The sequence below is a fragment of the Lepisma saccharinum genome, unplaced genomic scaffold (assembly GCF_977018435.1).
Source record: "Lepisma saccharinum unplaced genomic scaffold, izLepSacc3.1 HAP1_SCAFFOLD_8, whole genome shotgun sequence".
Classification (NCBI taxonomy): domain Eukaryota; kingdom Metazoa; phylum Arthropoda; class Insecta; order Zygentoma; family Lepismatidae; genus Lepisma; species Lepisma saccharinum.
This window is the reverse complement of record NW_028142894.1, coordinates 896437-917888: the sequence shown is the minus strand read 5'-3', so window position 1 is coordinate 917888 and position 21452 is coordinate 896437. Positions and strand designations below refer to the sequence as shown.

Below are 21452 nucleotides of genomic sequence, written 5' to 3'. Positions count from 1 at the left end.
TCATTTTGCACTGTAAACAGGTCATACTCGGACAGGCCAAAGAATCTAAGCTTTAAATCATCAACAAGTGACTTAGATTTTATGTATTTTGAAATACATCTTCTCTCAAAAAATCCTGTGTCCAGATTATCCATGCAATTAGATAGGATACACACTGCCTTCTATAAGTTACTTGCTTGCTGCTGCTGCTGCCTTGTATTCCTCAGAAACTGCTTATGTGCTCAGAACTTGTTGTAGCTGTTAAACAAAAATAAATATTAGAATTTTGTTATGTTTATTATATAAAATTTCTTGGGGTTCAAATCAAAATTCTATGCTTAATAAAAAAATATCAGTTGGGTTCAGCAGTGTGTTTTGTATATTTAGTGTGTGTTTGTGTGTGTATGTGTGTTAATATTTTTTGGCTTTGGTATTTATATAAAATTTCTTGGGGTTCAAATCAAAACTCTATACTTAATAAAAATATCAGTTGGGTTCAGCAGTGTGTGTGTGTGTGTGTGTGTGTGTGTGTGTGTGTGTGTGTGTGTGTGGGTACGCAGATATATTCTTCTTAGGACCGGCGTATCTTTAAACACCTTTCTTAATGGGACCAAAAAAATTGTTGGGACTTTTTGCCGGTCCCAATAAGGAAAAGGCCATTTCGAGACTCCTGAGACCCCTTGCGACCTGTACGCGAAGTATTTCGAAGGTACCAAGAAGTTAATATTTGTTGGATTAGTGTTTATGTGGCTGTGTTTCACTCTGCCACCTGCTGGTGAAAGCTGGTACCTTCAAGGCTGTGTAAAACTGTGGTGTTTAATCGCATCTCTTGGTACCGTGAAGTGTGGGTGTGTAAAATCTTGGATCTATTTCGCATGTATTGGTACCGAACATCGCAGGGGGTTGAGACGCAAGGAAAGGTTCGTTCTGGGGCCGACGGGATTCCCCGCTCGCCCGACCGTCCTGTTGCTCCCGAGCTGTCAATGTTGCCAACTTAAAACTTTGGAACCAAATCTGTTCTTCCATTATACTTTATTCCTATACTCAAAAAATACTCTACAAGATAATTTCTTCCTCCAAATGTGACTTTTTTTATGTACCCATAACAAAATATCAGTTGGTTTTAATATAACACTAGTAAATGCACTATAAATGCATTTCTAAAGCACATTTTCTTCCATTGCCAAGAAACAAATAGCAGAGTTTTCAGATTTTATTGGTAACATCTCGTTACTTGTTTCGGTCATGCTGAAGAAAAATGAATTGATAACGAAATAATAATAATATTTTTTTAAAGAAATAAGAATGTCTGTTCAAAAGTGACAACTGACGGAGCAATAGCAGCGGGGGGGGGGGGGGGGGGGTATATCGAAGTGACAAGTGACACAGGTACCTTGGTGTATATGCAAGTCTTCTCATATCCGCCAACAACAGACCAAGACGACATGATGCATAACATTCATAGAACTTTCAGACCGAAGTGGAAAGCGACAAGTGACACGTATCGCTTTGAGACAATTGCAACACAATTGTCACTTGTTACTTCGATGTGAACTTTAATTGTCACTTGCCGCCGTTGTGTGATACTTGTTACCTGTAGCTTCGGTTTGAAGTCTCTCCGTAAGAAACCATTCAACGCGTGGCCACGACCCCAGACGGGAGAAACACGGCATTGCGAGAAACACGCAAGAGACACATGTTGTTTGTCGTGTCGCATTGGTTCGAAAACGACGCAGGGGTCCCGGGTTCGAAAACGACGCAGGGGTCCCGGGTTCGAATCCCGGCTTAGGCATAGATGTTTGTGAGTGTTTATTCATCAATTTCATCATGTCATCAGTCATCCCCATTTTCGCAAATTAGCCAAAAGTAGCATAAAAAGCGAAGTAAAATATAGAAAAATAGCATTGGTTTGAATGTTTCATTTATATTTTATCGAATATTTCGTATAGTATATAAACGCTCATACAAAGAATAACAGTGTGTCCAAGCTAAGGTGTTCATACCGAAGTAACAAGCAACACGCACCTCTTAAGAATATAAGGAAGCATTCAGTGCAGCTGCGCTACCAGAAGACGCCACCAGATTAGAACGACGCAATGCGACTCGACATGTGCACCTTGTCATGTCACTTCGAAACGTCACATACTTTTGAGTTTTTGTTTCCAAGTTTCCAAATAATAATAATAATATTATCCACATTACTATCAAAAAAAATAATTACAGACCGAGAAAAAAGATCACCGTTTGAGTGTGGATTTGACCCAAAATCCTCAGCACGAATTCCATTCTCTATAAAATTCTTTCTAATTGCAGTAATTTTTCTAATTTTTGATGTAGAAATTGTATTACTATTACCAATAACAGTTATTATTACTAATTCAAAAATAATATATTGAATATGTATTAGACTCCTATTCCTATTAATCTTGCTTTTAGGTTTATATCATGAATGAACCCAAGGATCACTAGAATGAGCATGCTAGAGTAATAGTTAATAATAATATTTGAGTTGCATTCAAAAGGTATTGAATAATTCAATTTACTTTATTGAGCAAGAAGCAAAAGCAATCAGCTTCGACCTGAATAAATTGGTATATATTACCCTTGCTTATTTGACTGAAGCCAAAGGAAGGCGGCATATTAATGTTAATAATAAAATTAGGATTATCTCCTCAGTTAAGGGGTATATTATTAAGTGGGGGCTGCTAACTTCCATCTTTAGTGGTGAAATTCCATTAATACTCTCACACTATTTCTTTAGTATAAAATTACATTATCTTTTCATGATAAAGATGAACTTTAAATAGGTTCAAGAAGTGCCTATAGAATTATTTTATTCTTCCTAATAGCTTCAATATTATGCTTTATTATAAGCTATATAAACACATATAAATTATTAATAAAATTACTATTAAAAATGAAAATATAAAATAAATATTAAAATAATTAGAATGTATTAATTGGATATTTAAAGAACCACTCCTTATATATTTATAGACTCCCTGTCCCCCCTTAAGTTCACTTCATCCATAATCAACAGCCTTAATATATAAACCTCCAGTAATAAATGAACTACCAATTAATCCACCAGAGGATAAATGAGGTAAAAATCATATTCCCCCTAATAAATAATATATTATTTTATTATTAAAAAATGGATAAATTTCGAATAAGAAAGATGTAATATTATATCCAATTCACCCTCCCAATAAAATACATATAATTGCCCCTATTTTCAAACTAAGTGGAATAATAATAACAAAAACAGAAGGAAGGATTAATCATATTAACCCAGAACCGCCTACAATAGATAAGAATAATAGGCCTAACATACCTTTAAATATACCTCATCCCCCATCATCTGAAAAGAATTGAAATGATATACCTCTATAAGATTTACCAACTAAATAATAATTTAATCGAAAACTATAAGCTATAGTTATACCCGTAGAAACTCATAATAAAATAAATATTACTAAATTAAAAGAAGATATACTTAATATTTCCAAAATCAAATCCTTAGAATAAAATCCAGCCAAAAATGGTATTCCACATAGGGCAAGACTAGAAATTATTATACAAGAAATAGTTATTGGTATTTTATTAATTAAACCCCCCATACAACGAATATCCTGAACATCCCCTATTACATGAATAACTACACCGGCACATAAAAACAATCAAGACTTAAATATAGCATGCGTCAATAAATGGAAAAATGATAGTTCCTTTAACCCCACAGATAATGTTAGCATTATTAACCCAAGTTGTCTTAACGTAGATAAAGCAATAATTTTCCTCAAATCATATTCAAAATTAGCGCCAACCCCAGCTATAAATATAGTTAGCCCTGACAGTAATAAAAGTATCCTACCAAAAACAGTATATATCAATATGTCTCCAAAACGAATTAATAAATAAACCCCGGCAGTAACCAAAGTAGAAGAATGAACTAATGCAGAAACTGGGGTTGGTGCAGCTATAGCTGCCGGCAATCATGCAGAAAATGGAATTTGTGCACTCTTTGTTATCCCAGCAATAATAATAAATCTAGTAATTAATATCATATCAAAGTCAGAAACTAATCATAAATAATAGATATAATTTCAGCTACCATAATTTAATATTCAAGCAATAGATAATAAAATAAATACATCACCAATTCGGTTAGACAAAGCAGTTAATATTCCAGCAGAATAGGAACGAACATTCTGATAATAAATTACTAGGCAGTAAGAAACTAGTCCTAGACCATCTCATCCTAAAATAATTCTAATAATATTAGGAGAAATAATTAAAAACATCATAGACCCAACAAATAATAAAACTAAAATAATAAATCGATTTATATTATAATCCCCTTCTATATAAGAACCTCTATAATTAATAACCATAGAAGAGATATATATAACTAATCCTATAAAAATTAAAGATATCCAATCAAATAATATTGTTATGATAATACTAGAACTATTCAAATTAACAATATTTCACTCAATAAAAATTGTAATATCCCTAATTAAAAATATTATCCCTAATAATAATAAAATTATTCTACTAATTAATAAAACAATTGATACTATACATGTAATAAAAAAATTTAAAAACCATTGATCTAAGAACTTTTTAGTTACCACTAAGCCCACAACTTACTATTCTACTTAAACTACTTAAATAATTTAAATTCAATGAAATATTGGAGAACAAAAAACAATTAAAAAATTTAATGGAAATAAATGACAAAATAATAAAAAATATTCACGAATATTACTTCTTCAGCAAGAAAATACACCAGAGTAGTATATTCCATGTTGAGTGTAAGAATATAAATATAAAGTATAGCCAGCACTTAAAAAGGAGAGTAATGCAACACCTACAAAACTAAAGTAGGATCACCCAATAATTCTATTTAATAGACTAATTTCACCCAACAGATTAATAGAAGGGGGGCAGCTATATTAGTAATTCTCAATATAAATCATCATAAAGATAATCTAGGAATATAATTAATTATCCCCCTATTAATTAATATACTACGACTACCTAATCGTTCATAAGTAATACTTACTAAACAAAATATTCCAGAAGAACAAAGACCATGTGCTACTATTAAAGTAAGACTACCATTTATTCCCCATGCCCCTATAGTTATAATCCCTATCAAAACAAGACCTATATGTGCTACAGAAGAATAAGCAACCAAGGCCTTTAAATCAATTTGACGTATACAAACAAGTCTAATTATTCAAATTCCAACAATTCTAATACCAAATCAAAAAATATTATATTTAACAGCTAATCTCTCAATACAAGAAATAATTCGCAAAATCCCATACCCTCCGAGCTTTAACAAAATCCCAGCCAAAATCATAGACCCACTAACTGGGGCCTCAACATGAGCCCTAGGTAATCACAAATGAACCAAAAATATAGGCATTTTTACTAAAAAGGCAAACACCATTCTAATATATCAAATAAAATAATTTATATCAATATTAATATATCTAAATATATATATATATAGCCCCCCCGCCTTATAATTTAACATAAAAATACCAACCAAAAGAGGTAAAGAAGCAAGTAATGTATAAAAAAGTAAATATACCCCCGCTTGTACTCGCTCTGGCTGATACCCTCACCCTAAAATTAAAAATAAAGTAGGTACTAATGATCCCTCAAAAAACAAATAAAATAAAAAAAATTTATTCTTATGAAAGTTAATATTAACAACAATAATAAAATAATTAACAAAAATATAAATCTACAAGGGTAAAAATAAATAGATATAATACTATTTCTAGCCACTATTATTAAAAAATAATTCAAATGCTAAGCAAAATTAAAGAGTAAGACATCACATCTAAGCCAATAAAATAACCAGTCCCCCATACTCCGATACCAAATCATACTATTAATAAAAACAAAAAACAACCAAAAATAATAGAAATTTGAACCACCATTCATAAAGAACTATTAAATCTCAAAAGGATTAAAAATATAAAATAAAAAATATATTTTAACATTTCAATAATACAAAAGAATTAAAATAATCATTACCATGAGTACGTGTAACTGATACCATAACAGATAGACCAAGAGCCCCCTCACATACACAAAACGAAATAAATAATAAACAAAAATAAGCTTCTTCCTGATTATTAATAAAATAATAAGTTATATATAAATATAAGGATAACACAATAAATTCAAGTCTTAATAGAGTTACTAATAAATGCCTACGTTGAGAAATAAAGCATAAAAATCTAGTAAATAAAATAAATAACATAAATAATACTCTTAACATAAGTTTTTATAGTTTAATAAAAACAATGGTCTTGTAAATCGTTAATGAATTAATAATTCTAAAAACATCAAGGAAGATATAATTATATCATCATTAGCTCCCAAAGCCAATATTTTTATTAAACTACCCCTTGATATTAAAATACAATTAATACTAATTACTATTATATTATTATTAGCACTAATAATATTATATATAAAACATCCACTATCTATAGGGATTACACTAATTATACAAACTATTACTGCATGTCTAACAATATCCACATTTTTAAAATCCACATGACTTTCCTATGTATTATTTATAGTATTTTTAGGAGGAATATTAGTTCTATTTATTTATACAACAAGACTTACACCAAATGAAATATTCAAAATAAGAACAAAAATAATAATTATAGGTGTAACTTTAATATTATTATGTTTATTTATATTAATAATAATAGACCCATTATTAACCCCCTCAATACTACAAAATATAGATACTTATACAACCTGAAGAAGTACACCACCCCTACCAGGAATAAAATTATACAACGAATCCATTATAATAATAACTACTATAACAGTAGTATATCTATTTATTACATTAATTGCAATTGTAAAAATTACTAGACTTTCACATGGGCCTCTAAAAATAATTAAATAATTACAAATGACAAAACCAGCACGGATTTATCACCCCCTACTTAAATTAGCAAATAATGCATTAGTAGACTTGCCAGCCCCACTAAATATTTCCTATTGATGAAATTTTGGCTCACTTATAGGAATATGTCTTTCAATCCAAATCTTAACAGGTCTTTTTTTAGCAATACATTATATTTCAAGAACAGATTTAGCCTTTTCCAGAGTAATGCACATCTGCCGAGATGTGAATTATGGGTGAATAGTACGAACTATTCATGCTAATGGCGCCTCCATATTTTTCATTTGTATATATATACATGTTGGACGAGGAATATATTATGGCTCCTACTTATATTTTCACACATGATCTATTGGGGTTATAATTATATTAGCAACAATAGCAACAGCATTTGTTGGATATGTATTACCATGGGGGCAAATATCATTTTGAGGTGCCACAGTAATTACTAATTTACTCTCGGCAATTCCATATTTAGTAACTATGCTAGTCCAATGAATTTGGGGGGGTTTTGCAGTAGATAGCGCTACACTAACTCGATTCTTCGCCTTTCATTTTTTATTGCCATTTATTTTAATAGCAATATCCATAATTCATCTACTTTTCTTGCATCAAACCGGATCTAATAATCCACTATCTATTAATAGCAACATGGATAAAATTCCATTCCACCCATACTTCTCAATAAAAGATATATTAGGGTTTATACTTATAATTTTAAGACTAATACAACTCTCATTAATATTTCCAACAACCCTAGGAGACCCTGAAAACTTTACCCCTGCAAATCCACTAGTAACCCCAGTACACATTCAACCAGAGTGATACTTTCTGTTTGCATACGACATTCTACGATCAATTCCAAATAAACTTGGAGGAGTAGTAGCACTAGTATTATCTATTATAATTTTATTTATTATACCAATACACCATAAAAGAAATTTTCGTGGACTACAATTTTATCCATTAAATCAAGTATTATTTTGACTAATATTTGCAACCTTTATTTTATTAACCTGAATTGGAGCCCGACCCGTAGAAACTCCATATATTACTACTGGGCAAGTATTAACAATTATATATTTTATATATTTCATTATATCCCCAGCAACCCTACTATTATGAGATAAAATTTAAAAAAAATGACTTCTTGACTGAAACTTTAAGTGTATGTCTTGAAAACATAAAATAGAATATAAATATTCTAGAAGTCTTCACATTCTAATTATTATGCAACTAAATATAAATTGATACAATCAATCCCCTAAAACCAACAAAAAAAAATAATTTAAAGAAACCGGAAGAAAACTCTTTCAAGCTAAATATATAAGTTTATCATAACGAAATCGTGGTAATGTCCCTCGAATTCAAATATAAATAAATCCTAAAAAAATAACCCTTAAGTTAAAAAAATAAGAAAAGTGGTATCCCCCCAACAATAAAATTCTAAATAAAACACTTATAAATAAAATACTAGCATATTCAGATATAAAAATTAAAGCAAATCCACCAGCGCTATACTCAACATTAAACCCAGAGACAAGTTCAGACTCCCCCTCAGCAAAATCAAAAGGAGTCCGGTTAGTTTCAGCTAAACAAGAACTCAACCAGGCTAACGCCAACGGTAAAGCAATAAAAATAAACCATAAATAATCCTGAAAAACATTAAATAAAAGTAAATTATAACCACCAATTAAAAAAATAAAAGATAGTAAAATTAATACTAATCTAACCTCATAAGAAATATTTTGATCAACGGCTCGAAGACCCCCAAGTAACGCATAATTAGAATTAGATGCCCACCCAGCAGATATTACTCTATACACTCCTATTCTCATACAACATAGAAAGAAAAATACCCCCAAATAAAAATTAAATAATAAGGTATGATATGGAAAAACAACCCAAACAATCAAAGACAAAAATAAACTAAAAACAGGAGATATATAATATGGATAATAGTTTCTCAAAGCAGGTAATGTTTGCTCCTTAGTAAATAATTTAACTGCATCAGCAAAAGGCTGAAAAATACCACAAATCCCAACCCGATTAGGCCCCTTACGAATTTGAATATAACCTAAAACCCTACGCTCAAATAAAGTAAAAAAAGCAACTCTAATTAAAACACATACAACTAAAATAATAAAAGAAATAACTCCAATAAATAAATCTAATATCATCTACTATAAAAAGAAATTTATCTTCATTATTGAATTCTAAATTCAATGCACTTCTCTGCCATAATAGTAATTATTATTAATCAATATTATATATATAATATAAGTATTTGGTCCTTTCGTACTAAAACACTTTTAATATTAAGAGATAGAAACCAACCTGGCTCACGCCGGTTTGAACTCAGATCATGTAAGAAATTAAAGGTCGAACAGACCATCAAATTTGAAATACTACCCCCAAATGATATCTTAATCCAACATCGAGGTCGCAACCCCTCCTGTCGATATGATCTCTCAAGAAAGATTACGCTGTTATCCCTAAGGTAACTTATTCTTTAAATCACTAAAAATGGATCCCAATAACAAAAATTATTGAATATTAAATAAAAAAGAGCTAATTATTATCTTCCCATCACCCCAACAAAATACTATTTAATAATATATATAATTATATTACTAATCAAAACATCATTAAAATAATCTAAAGATCTATAGGGTCTTATCGTCCCCTTAAAAAAATAAAGCCTTTTCACTTTAAAGTAAAATTATATATTAATTAACTAAAGACAGTCTATTCCTCGTCCAACCATTCATTCTAGCCCCCAATTAAAAGACTAATGATTATGCTACCTTCGCACGGTCAAAATACCGCGGCCATTAAACAAATGTCATTGGGCAGGTTATACTTCATATAAAAAATCATGAAAAGATGTTTTTGATAAACAGGCGAGAATAAATTTTGCCTAATTCCTTTAATTAATTAAATAAATATACTAATAGAATCATAATTTCAAAATAAAACCAATTAAAACATATAATTAAGTAAGTAAGTAAAATCAAACTAAATTTTTAATAAAATTTCAAATAAATTATAACAAAATTACAAAAATTAGCAATCTCCAAACCAATAAATATAATAGTTTAATATAAAGTTATAACCAACATATTAACCAGAAGCACATCCCCCTAGTCATAACTAAACATTAATATTGTAATATATATTAATATAAAAATATTAAAATGTAAAGCTATATTAAATATAATTCCCTAATAACTAGATATAAGGTAAGTCGAATAACATTTTATTACAAATAACAATTTTAACAGAAACATATAACACTTTTACCTTAAAATTAGTCTACTAGCTCCTTACCCTTCGAGAAAATAGAATATTCAATTAAAATTTAATCCTCCCTGATACAAAAGGTACGATTATTGACATCTCCTATAATAAAAATCAATATTTCATATATTTAATAAATCCGAACACTGTACTAATAACCTATAACAAACTAATTTATATATACTAAATATATAACCAACCCCAATAAAATTACTTTTCATATAAAATCAACTTATAAACTAAATTCAAATAGTAATATAATTTCTATCAAAATATGTCGAATTGCACGACTAACTACTCAATGTAAATGAATATTCTAACTAACAGAAATATTTTGATATTATTCAAACTAGGCACACCTTCCGGTACGCCTACTATGTTACGACTTATCTCACCTATATAAATGAGAGAGACGGGCGATGTGTGCATGCCCTAGAGCTAATAAACCAAAATATTATTCTAAAACAAAATTACAATTAAATCCAATTTCAAATATAATTTCAATATATTATCCAAATCAACATAATGTAACCCATCTCCACCCACTAATAAGCTGCACCTTGACCTGAAATATATTTCAACAGAAAAAAAGAATATATATATTTAAATATTCAAATTACGGCGGTATACAAACTGATACTTTACAATAATAGGTCAAATAGAACGCGGAATATCGATTACGGAACAGGTTCCTCTAAATAGAATAAAGCACCGCCAAATTCTTTGAGTTTCAAGATCATAACTAATACTACTCAAACCAAATTTACAATGATAATAATAGGGTATCTATTCCTAGTTTAACATATCACCTTTATAGAATTAATAAAAATAAAGAACAAATTATATTAAAAATTTCACCTAATAAATAAAATATAAACAACCAAAAATCAATTATTACTACAATTAAGCCAACAACTCTCCACTTATGTCCCCACGTCTAACCGCGGCAGCTGGCACGAATTTAGCCGGACAAAATAAATATTAAAATTTAAAATCCTGTAATCTAATTTACATTAAAATTAAACAAAACCACACACTGCGAACTAAATTCAAATACACCGTCTCAACCCATAAAAAATTAGCGGAAATTTTTCCTCTCTTTAATAAATACATATGTAAAATTTAACTAGGGAATTACAAGCTAGAATAAAACTTTAATTCTAAAATATAAAGAGAGGTTCTTTATTATTATATAGTATGTATTATATTAAATTAAATTATAATTAGAAATTATCTCACGAAAATTTCCTCCTTTTTTATTTTTACTCACTTTCCCATACTATATAGAACACAATTTTTTTTCCCTCAAAATTGTGTTCTATATAGATATATTAACTTCTTTTTTCTCTAGACTCAATAAGTGTTAAAATGACATGTTAATTAAGTCAATTACTTTAAGTTAGACTACAAAAACTTAAAAAAAATTGGATAAAATTAAAAAGGATTCTGAAGTATTTTATATTATTTAATAAATAGGTTCTACTTATTGATCATAACAATAAAAGTCTAATAAATAGTATTATTAACCCACTATTATAACTTATATATAAATAAGATGTCTGAAAAAGGATTACCATGATAGGGTAAAGTATACATGAAATTTAACATGTTCTTATTAATTTATTTGTAACAAAAATGAATTTTTATAATTGAAAGAATTAAACTTTCTCCAATGGTATCAAACCCCATAGTGCATCATACACCAAAATATAATAAAAAGGTAAGCTAATTAAGCTAGAGGGCTCATACCCCACATATGAAGGTCTATAATTAATCCTTCCCTTTTTAATGCTCACAACCCCCAAGAAAATAATATTCCTATTGACCCTCACAATAGGAACCCTCCTTTCTATTTCTTCCACCTCATGATATGCAGCCTGAATAGGCTTAGAAATTAATTTAATATCTTTTATTCCATTAATTTCTACACCAAATAATCAACGAAATACAGAAGCATCACTTAAATACTTCCTAATTCAAGCATTAGCATCATCAATAATTTTGGCCGCAGCATTAATCATGATTAATGCTGTAAACTTCAATATACAAATCCAGCTTTTAACCATAGCTTTATTAATAAAAATAGGAGCTGCTCCATTTCACATTTGAATACCAGAAGTTATAGAAGGAATAACATGAATTAACTGCCTAGTAATAACAACTATTCAAAAAATTGCTCCATCAACATTGCTTAGTTATGTAATTGACAATTTAAACATAATTTTAATTTTAACAATTATAACATCAGCAATTATTGGAGCAATTGGAGGATTAAATCAAACCTCGTTACGGAAAATTATAGCCTTTTCATCAATTAACCACATATCATGAATTATTCTAAGAATAACATCAGAAGAAAATACCTGGTTAACATATTTACTACTATACATTCTTATAACTACCTCTACCATTATGTTATTTTCAATAAACAAAACATACTACGTCCATCAACTGTTTATATTAAAACTTCCACCCATTAAAAAATATCCTTATTCATATCAATATTATCTCTCGGTGGACTACCACCTCTACTAGGGTTTTTACCAAAATGGATAGTCATTATCCAAACAACCAACTTTAAGCAATTAATTATAATTATAATCCTAATTAGTATATCGTTGCTAACCTTATATTATTACTTACGAACCTCACTTACATCAATTTAATAAATTATAAAACTAATATATGAAATATTATTAACAACAAGCCATTAAATTTAAAAGAACAAGTATTATCGGTAGTTACAATTTTTCTCTCAGTATGTGGACTACCTATAATTCAACCAATTTACATATCTCTATAAAATCTTTATAAGGTCTTAAGTTAATTTTAAACTAATGACCTTCAAAGTCATAAATAAGGGGTACTCTTTTAGGCCTTAATACATATATGTATCATCCTGAAATTGCAGTTCAAAATTATTATTCTTAACTATAAAGCCAAAATTTAATGAGAGAGTTTTAAACTCATAAATAAATTTACAGTTTATCACCTATAACTTCAGTCATCTCATTCTTGCAACGATGATTATTTTCTACTAACCATAAAGATATTGGTACAATATATATAATTTTCGGAGTATGATCAGGAATAGTTGGAACATCATTAAGTATCTTAATCCGTATAGAATTAGGCCAACCAGGAAGTTTAATTGGAGATGATCAGATCTACAATGTGATTGTAACTGCACACGCATTTATTATAATTTTTTTCATAGTAATACCTATTATAATTGGGGGATTTGGAAACTGACTAGTACCTTTAATAATTGGAGCCCCAGACATAGCCTTCCCACGATTAAATAATATAAGATTTTGATTACTACCTCCATCATTAACTCTACTATTATCAGGAAGAATTGTAGAGAGTGGTGCAGGAACTGGTTGAACAGTATATCCTCCCCTATCTGCAGGAATTGCACATGCCGGAGCCTCTGTAGATTTATCAATTTTTTCATTACATTTAGCAGGAGTATCCTCTATTCTAGGGGCAGTAAATTTTATTACAACAGTAATTAATATACGAACTATAGGAATATCCATAGAACGAGTACCATTATTCGTATGATCAGTAGTAATCACTGCAGTTCTACTATTATTATCACTACCAGTTCTAGCAGGAGCAAATACAATACTATTAACAGATCGAAATTTAAATACCTCATTTTTTGACCCATCTGGTGGTGGAGACCCAATCTTATATCAACACCTATTTTGATTCTTTGGACACCCAGAAGTATATATTCTAATTCTACCGGGATTTGGGATAATTTCACATATTGTAACTCAAGAAAGAGGTAAAAAAGAAACATTTGGAGTTCTTGGAATAATTTATGCAATAATAGCAATTGGGTTCCTAGGATTTATTGTATGAGCACATCATATATTTACTGTAGGAATAGATGTTGATACTCGAGCATATTTTACTGCAGCTACAATAATTATCGCTGTACCAACAGGAATCAGGGTATTTAGATGAATTGCAACACTACATGGAACACAAATTAATTACTCTCCGTCAATATTATGAGCATTAGGATTTATTTTCTTATTTACAATAGGGGGATTAACAGGAGTAGTATTAGCAAATTCATCACTAGACATTGTGTTGCATGACACATACTATGTTGTAGCACATTTTCATTATGTATTATCTATAGGAGCAGTATTTGCTATTATAGCAGGACTAGTACATTGATTTCCACTATTTACAGGAGTAATAATAAATCCAGATTGATTAAAAATTCAATTTATCTCAATATTTATTGGAGTTAACTTAACATTCTTTCCACAACATTTTCTAGGATTAATAGGAATACCACGACGATATTCGGATTATCCAGACGCATATACAATATGAAATATTGTTTCAAGATTAGGGTCAATCCTATCATTTACAGCAGTAATTATTATAATTTTTATTACCTGAGAAGGTATGACAAGTGCCCGACCAACATTATTTAATCTACAACAAGCATCATCAATTGAATGATATCAGATGTCACCTCCCTCTGAACATACATATTCAGAACTTCCAATACTACTTACTAACAACTAATTTTTAAGGTGGCAGAGAAGTGCATTGAATTTAAGCTTCAAATATAAGGGATATCCCTTACTTAAAAGTGGCAACCTGAAATCAAGTAGGATTACAAGATAGATCCTCTCCATTAATAGAACAAATAATATTTTTCCATGACCACACAATATTAATTTTAATTATAATTACAGTATTAGTAGGATACTTAATAGCATCATTATTTAATAACAAATTAACAAACCGAATACTTTTAGAAGGACAAACATTAGAAACAATATGAACAATTATACCAGCAATTACCCTAGTTTTTATTGCCCTACCCTCTCTACGTTTATTATACTTATTAGATGAAATTTATCAACCTTCATTAACCCTTAAAACTATTGGGCATCAATGATACTGAAGTTATGAATACTCCGATTTTATAAGGGCAGAATTTGACTCATATATATCCCCAACAAATGAAATATCTACAGACTCATTTCGATTATTAGATGTAGATAATCGAACAGTATTACCAATTAACATAGATATCCGAGTACTAACTACATCTGCAGATGTATTACACTCATGAGCCATACCATCCATAGGGATTAAAATAGACGCCACCCCAGGACGACTTAACCAGGCAGGAGTAAATATTAGTCGAATTGGCTTATTTTTCGGACAATGTTCAGAAATTTGTGGTTCTAATCATAGATTCATACCAATTATTGTTGAAACCACAACTCACAAATCTTTTATTAATTGATTAATAAAAATTATACAAGAATCATTAGATGACTGAAAAGTAAGTAATGGTCTCTTAAACCACAAAATACTAATATAACAACTACTTCTAATGAAAAGAGTTAGTTAATATATAACATAGGAATGTCAAACCTAAATTATCTTTATAGATACTTTTTTATTCCACAAATATACCCATTAAATTGAATTATTCTATTTATAATATTTATATCAATTTATTTTCTATTTATAATCATCAATTATTATAATTATAATAAATTATTAAATAGTAACAATTTTAAAATAGAAAATAAACCAAAAATTAAATACTGAAAATGATAACAAGATTATTTTCATCATTCGACCCAACATCATCAATTATAAATATATCACTAAATTGAATAAGAACATTCCTGGGATTATTAATAATCCCAGCTCCATTTTGATTAATACAATCACGAACCTCTATATTATATAACATAATAATAATAAAGTTACATGAAGAATTTAAAACATTTTTAGGAATAATTAGTCACCAGGGAAGAACCCTAGTATTTATTAGTATATTTTCAATAATCTTATTTAATAATTCAATAGGATTACTACCCTATGTATTTACTAGATCAAGTCACTTAGTATTTACCCTAACCCTGGCCCTACCAATATGATTATCATTTATATTATTTGGGTGAATCAATAATACAAAACATATATTAGCACACCTAGTACCGGAAGGTGTACCAGCACTATTAATACCAATTATAGTAGGTATTGAAATAATTAGAAATCTAATTCGTCCAATAACTCTATCAGTGCGACTAGCAGCAAACATAATAGTTGGACATTTAATAATATCAATAATTGGAAACACAGGAACAATATTAGAAATTATTGGACTTTCAATATTAATTTTAGCACAAATTATATTAATTATTATAGAAACAGCCGCAGCATTTATCCAATCTTATGTATTTGCCTTATTAATTGCTATTTATTCTAGAGAATCAAAATAACCAATGTCAGCAAACCAAAACCACCCATATCACCTAGTAGATCAAAGCCCATGACCAGCAACAGGAGCTATTAGAGCAATAATATTAACAACAGGGATAATTAGATGATTTCACCAACAAAATATAATTCTATTATCAATAGGAATAACAACTATACTTCTTACAATAATTCAATGATGACGAGATATTTCACGAGAGGGAACATATCAAGGATTACATACAAATCAAGTTATAATAGGACTACGATGGGGTATAATTCTATTTATTATTTCAGAGGTATTATTTTTTGTATCCTTCTTTTGAGCATTTTTCCATAGAAGATTATCCCCAACAATTGAACTAGGGATATTATGACCACCAAGGGGAATTACTCCATTTAACCCAATACAAGTACCTTTATTAAATACAGCAATTTTACTAGCCTCAGGAGTAACAGTAACATGAGCCCATCATGGGCTATTAGAAAAAAACCATTCACATACAACGCAAGCCCTTATATTAATATTAATATTAGGAATATATTTTACTATTCTTCAGGCATATGAATATTATGAATCCCCCTTTACTATCGCTGATGCAGTATATGGATCCACATTCTTTATAGCAACAGGATTTCATGGGTTACATGTTATTATTGGATCAACATTCCTAGGGGTATGTTTAGCTCGACACATCTTATGCCATTTTTCACCAACACATCACTTCGGATTTGAAGCAGCAGCCTGATATTGACATTTCGTAGATGTAGTATGATTATTCCTTTATATTTCAATCTACTGATGAGGTAGATAATTTACTTAGTATATTTAAAGTACGCTTAACTTCCAATTAAAAAGATTATAATAAAATAAAGTAAATAATTAATATAATCATAAGTACCTCATTATTAATTATAATAATTACCTCAATTGTAATAATATTATCCACATTACTATCAAAAAAATAATTACAGACCGAGAAAAAAGATCACCGTTTGAGTGTGGATTTGACCCAAAATCCTCAGCACGAATTCCATTCTCTATAAAATTCTTTCTAATTGCAGTAATTTTTCTAATTTTTGATGTAGAAATTGTATTACTATTACCAATAACAGTTATTATTACTAATTCAAAAATAATATATTGAATATGTATTAGACTCCTATTCCTATTAATCTTGCTTTTAGGTTTATATCATGAATGAACCCAAGGATCACTAGAATGAGCATGCTAGAGTAATAGTTAATAATAATATTTGAGTTGCATTCAAAAGGTATTGAATAATTCAATTTACTTTATTGAGCAAGAAGCAAAAGCAATCAGCTTCGACCTGAATAAATTGGTATATATTACCCTTGCTTATTTGACTGAAGCCAAAGGAAGGCGGCATATTAATGTTAATAATAAAATTAGGATTATCTCCTCAGTTAAGGGGTATATTATTAAGTGGGGGCTGCTAACTTCCATCTTTAGTGGTGAAATTCCATTAATACTCTCACACTATTTCATTAGTATAAAATTACATTATCTTTTCATGATAAAGCTGAACTTTAATTAGGTTCAAGAAGTGCCTATAGAATTATTTTATTCTTCCTAATAGCTTCAATATTATGCTTTATTATAAGCTATATAAACACATATAAATTATTAATAAAATTACTATTAAAAATGAAAATATAAAATAAATATTAAAATAATTAGAATGTATTAATTGGATATTTAAAGAACCACTCCTTATATATTTATAGACTCCCTGTCCCCCCTTAAGTTCACTTCATCCATAATCAACAGCCTTAATATATAAACCTCCAGTAATAAATGAACTACCAATTAATCCACCAGAGGATAAATGAGGTAAAAATCATATTCCCCCTAATAAATAATATATTATTTTATTATTAAAAAATGGATAAATTTCGAATAAGAAAGATGTAATATTATATCCAATTCACCCTCCCAATAAAATACATATAATTGCCCCTATTTTCAAACTAAGTGGAATAATAATAACAAAAACAGAAGGAAAGATTAATCATATTAACCCAGAACCGCCTACAATAGATAAGAATAATAGGCCTAACATACCTTTAAATATACCTCATCCCCCATCATCTGAAAAGAATTGAAATGATATACCTCTATAAGATTTACCAACTAAATAATAATTTAATCGAAAACTATAAGCTATAGTTATACCCGTAGAAACTCATAATAAAATAAATATTACTAAATTAAAAGAAGATATACTTAATATTTCCAAAATCAAATCCTTAGAATAAAATCCAGCCAAAAATGATATTCCACATAGGGCAAGACTAGAAATTATTATACAAGAAATAGTTATTGGTATTTTATTAATTAAACCCCCCATACAACGAATATCCTGAACATCCCCTATTACATGAATAACTACACCGGCACATAAAAACAATCAAGACTTAAATATAGCATGCGTCAATAAATGGAAAAATGATAGTTCCTTTAACCCCACAGATAATGTTAGCATTATTAACCCAAGTTGTCTTAACGTAGATAAAGCAATAATTTTCCTCAAATCATATTCAAAATTAGCGCCAACCCCAGCTATAAATATAGTTAGCCCTGACAGTAATAAAAGTATCCTACCAAAAACAGTATATATCAATATGTCTCCAAAACGAATTAATAAATAAACCCCGGCAGTAACCAAAGTAGAAGAATGAACTAATGCAGAAACTGGGGTTGGTGCAGCTATAGCTGCCGGCAATCATGCAGAAAATGGAATTTGTGCACTCTTTGTTATCCCAGCAATAATAATAAATCTAGTAATTAATATCATATCAAAGTCAGAAACTAATCATAAATAATAGATATAATTTCAGCTACCATAATTTAATATTCAAGCAATAGATAATAAAATAAATACATCACCAATTCGGTTAGACAAAGCAGTTAATATTCCAGCAGAATAGGAACGAACATTCTGATAATAAATTACTAGGCAGTAAGAAACTAGTCCTAGACCATCTCATCCTAAAATAATTCTAATAATATTAGGAGAAATAATTAAAAACATCATAGACCCAACAAATAATAAAACTAAAATAATAAATCGATTTATATTATAATCCACTTCTATATAAGAACCTCTATAATTAATAACCATAGAAGAGATATATATAACTAATCCTATAAAAATTAAAGATATCCAATCCAATAATATTGTTATGATAATACTAGAACTATTCAAATTAACAATATTTCACTCAATAAAAATTGTAATATCCCTAATTAAAAATATTATCCCTAATAATAATAAAATTATTCTACTAATTAATAAAATAATTGATACTATACTTGTAATAAAAAAATTAAAAACCATTGATCTAAGAACTTTTTAGTTACCACTAAGCCCACAACTTACTATTCTACTTAAACTAATTAAATAATTTAAATTCAATGAAATTTTGGAGAACAAAAAACAAATAAAAAATTTAATGGAAATAAATGACAAAATAATAATAAATATTCACGAATATTACTTCTTCAGCAAGAAAATACACCAGAGTAGTATATTCCATGTTGAGTGTAAGAATATAAATATAAAGTATAGCCAGCACTTAAAAAGGAGAGTAATGCAACACCTACAAAACTAAAGTAGGATCACCCAATAATTCTATTTAATAGACTAATTTCACCCAACAGATTAATAGAAGGGGGGCAGCTATATTAGTAATTCTCAATATAAATCATCAAAAAGATAATCTAGGAATATAATTAATTATCCCCCTATTAATTAATATACTACGACTACCTAATCGTTCATAAATAATATTTACTAAACAAAATATTCCAGAAGAACAAAGACCATGTGCTACTATTAAAGTAAGACTACCATTTATTCCCCATGCCCCTATAGTTATAATCCCTATTATTATATTATAATAATATTATTATTAATATTATATAAGTTTTTTCGACGTATCTTTAACTAGTAAAAAGTTATGACTGAATTCTTCTACCAATTTGCTCCTTTTCGAGGTGTTAAAAGAATGCCTTAAAATTTGTTTAGCGCCTCGGTAACGCATCGAGATCAAAGTGATGTCTAGGGAGAGAAGTTCGCATGCCATTGCACACGATTTTTATCGAATACATCCACGAAGAGCTGCGCATTATGAATGCTTGTCGCGAACAATTTACAAGTGACGCTTCCATTGAATTAAAAGTCCTTCAGAGTGACAAGGCTAATGTTTATGTTCATAAGGAAGTTCATAAACAGAATATGCGACCCTTGTCATCTGATAACTAACTTTGGACAGAAACTGCTTCACAACGTTCCCATAGTGTTCTGATGTTCCTCCCTATTGAAAAAAACACTGTAAAAAGTACATTCTTCCATAAGCAAGGATGAAAAAACCTGTTTATTTAACAAATCCAAGTAGCCCTAAGCATTTAAGGTTCCGTTGATGGAAAATTGACTAACCAATCGTGTTCCACACAGCACGCCACACCATTAACTTACCAGCACTAACCATTCAGTTTTGATCTGTCAAAAACGGGTTATCAAATAATAATCATCGAATATTCTGTTTATGAACTTCCTTATGAACATAAACATTAGCCTTGTCACTCTGAAGGACTTTTAATTCAATGGAAGCGTCACACTGTAAATGGTTCGCGACAACCATTCATAACGCGCAGCTCTTCGTGAATGTATCAGATTAAAATCGTGTACAATGGCATGCGAACTTCTCTCCCTAGACATCACTTTGATCTCGATGCGTTACCGAGGCGCTAAACAAATTTTAAGGCATTTTTTTAACACCTCGAAAAGGAGCAAATTGGTAGAAGAATTCAGTCATAACTTTTTACTGGTTAAAGATACGTCGAAAAAACCTTCACCCTTGCATTTCTCGTGAAATTCTAGCCTGATTTGATATATCATATCACCCACCCCCTTCCCATTTAAAATTCTGAAGTTGA

The 21452-nt window shown here is 29.4% G+C and overlaps 3 pseudogenes; 1 reads left to right on the top strand and 2 right to left on the bottom strand.

The window, feature by feature from the left end:
• Nucleotides 1–3089: 3089 nt before the first annotated feature.
• Nucleotides 3090–6061, bottom strand: LOC145982249 (NADH-ubiquinone oxidoreductase chain 5 pseudogene; annotated as a pseudogene).
• Nucleotides 6062–12779: 6718 nt separating this feature from the next.
• Nucleotides 12780–15521, top strand: LOC145982247 (cytochrome c oxidase subunit 2 pseudogene; annotated as a pseudogene).
• Nucleotides 15522–18351: 2830 nt separating this feature from the next.
• LOC145982246 (NADH-ubiquinone oxidoreductase chain 5 pseudogene) lies at nucleotides 18352–21004 on the bottom strand (annotated as a pseudogene).
• Nucleotides 21005–21452: the final 448 nt, after the last annotated feature.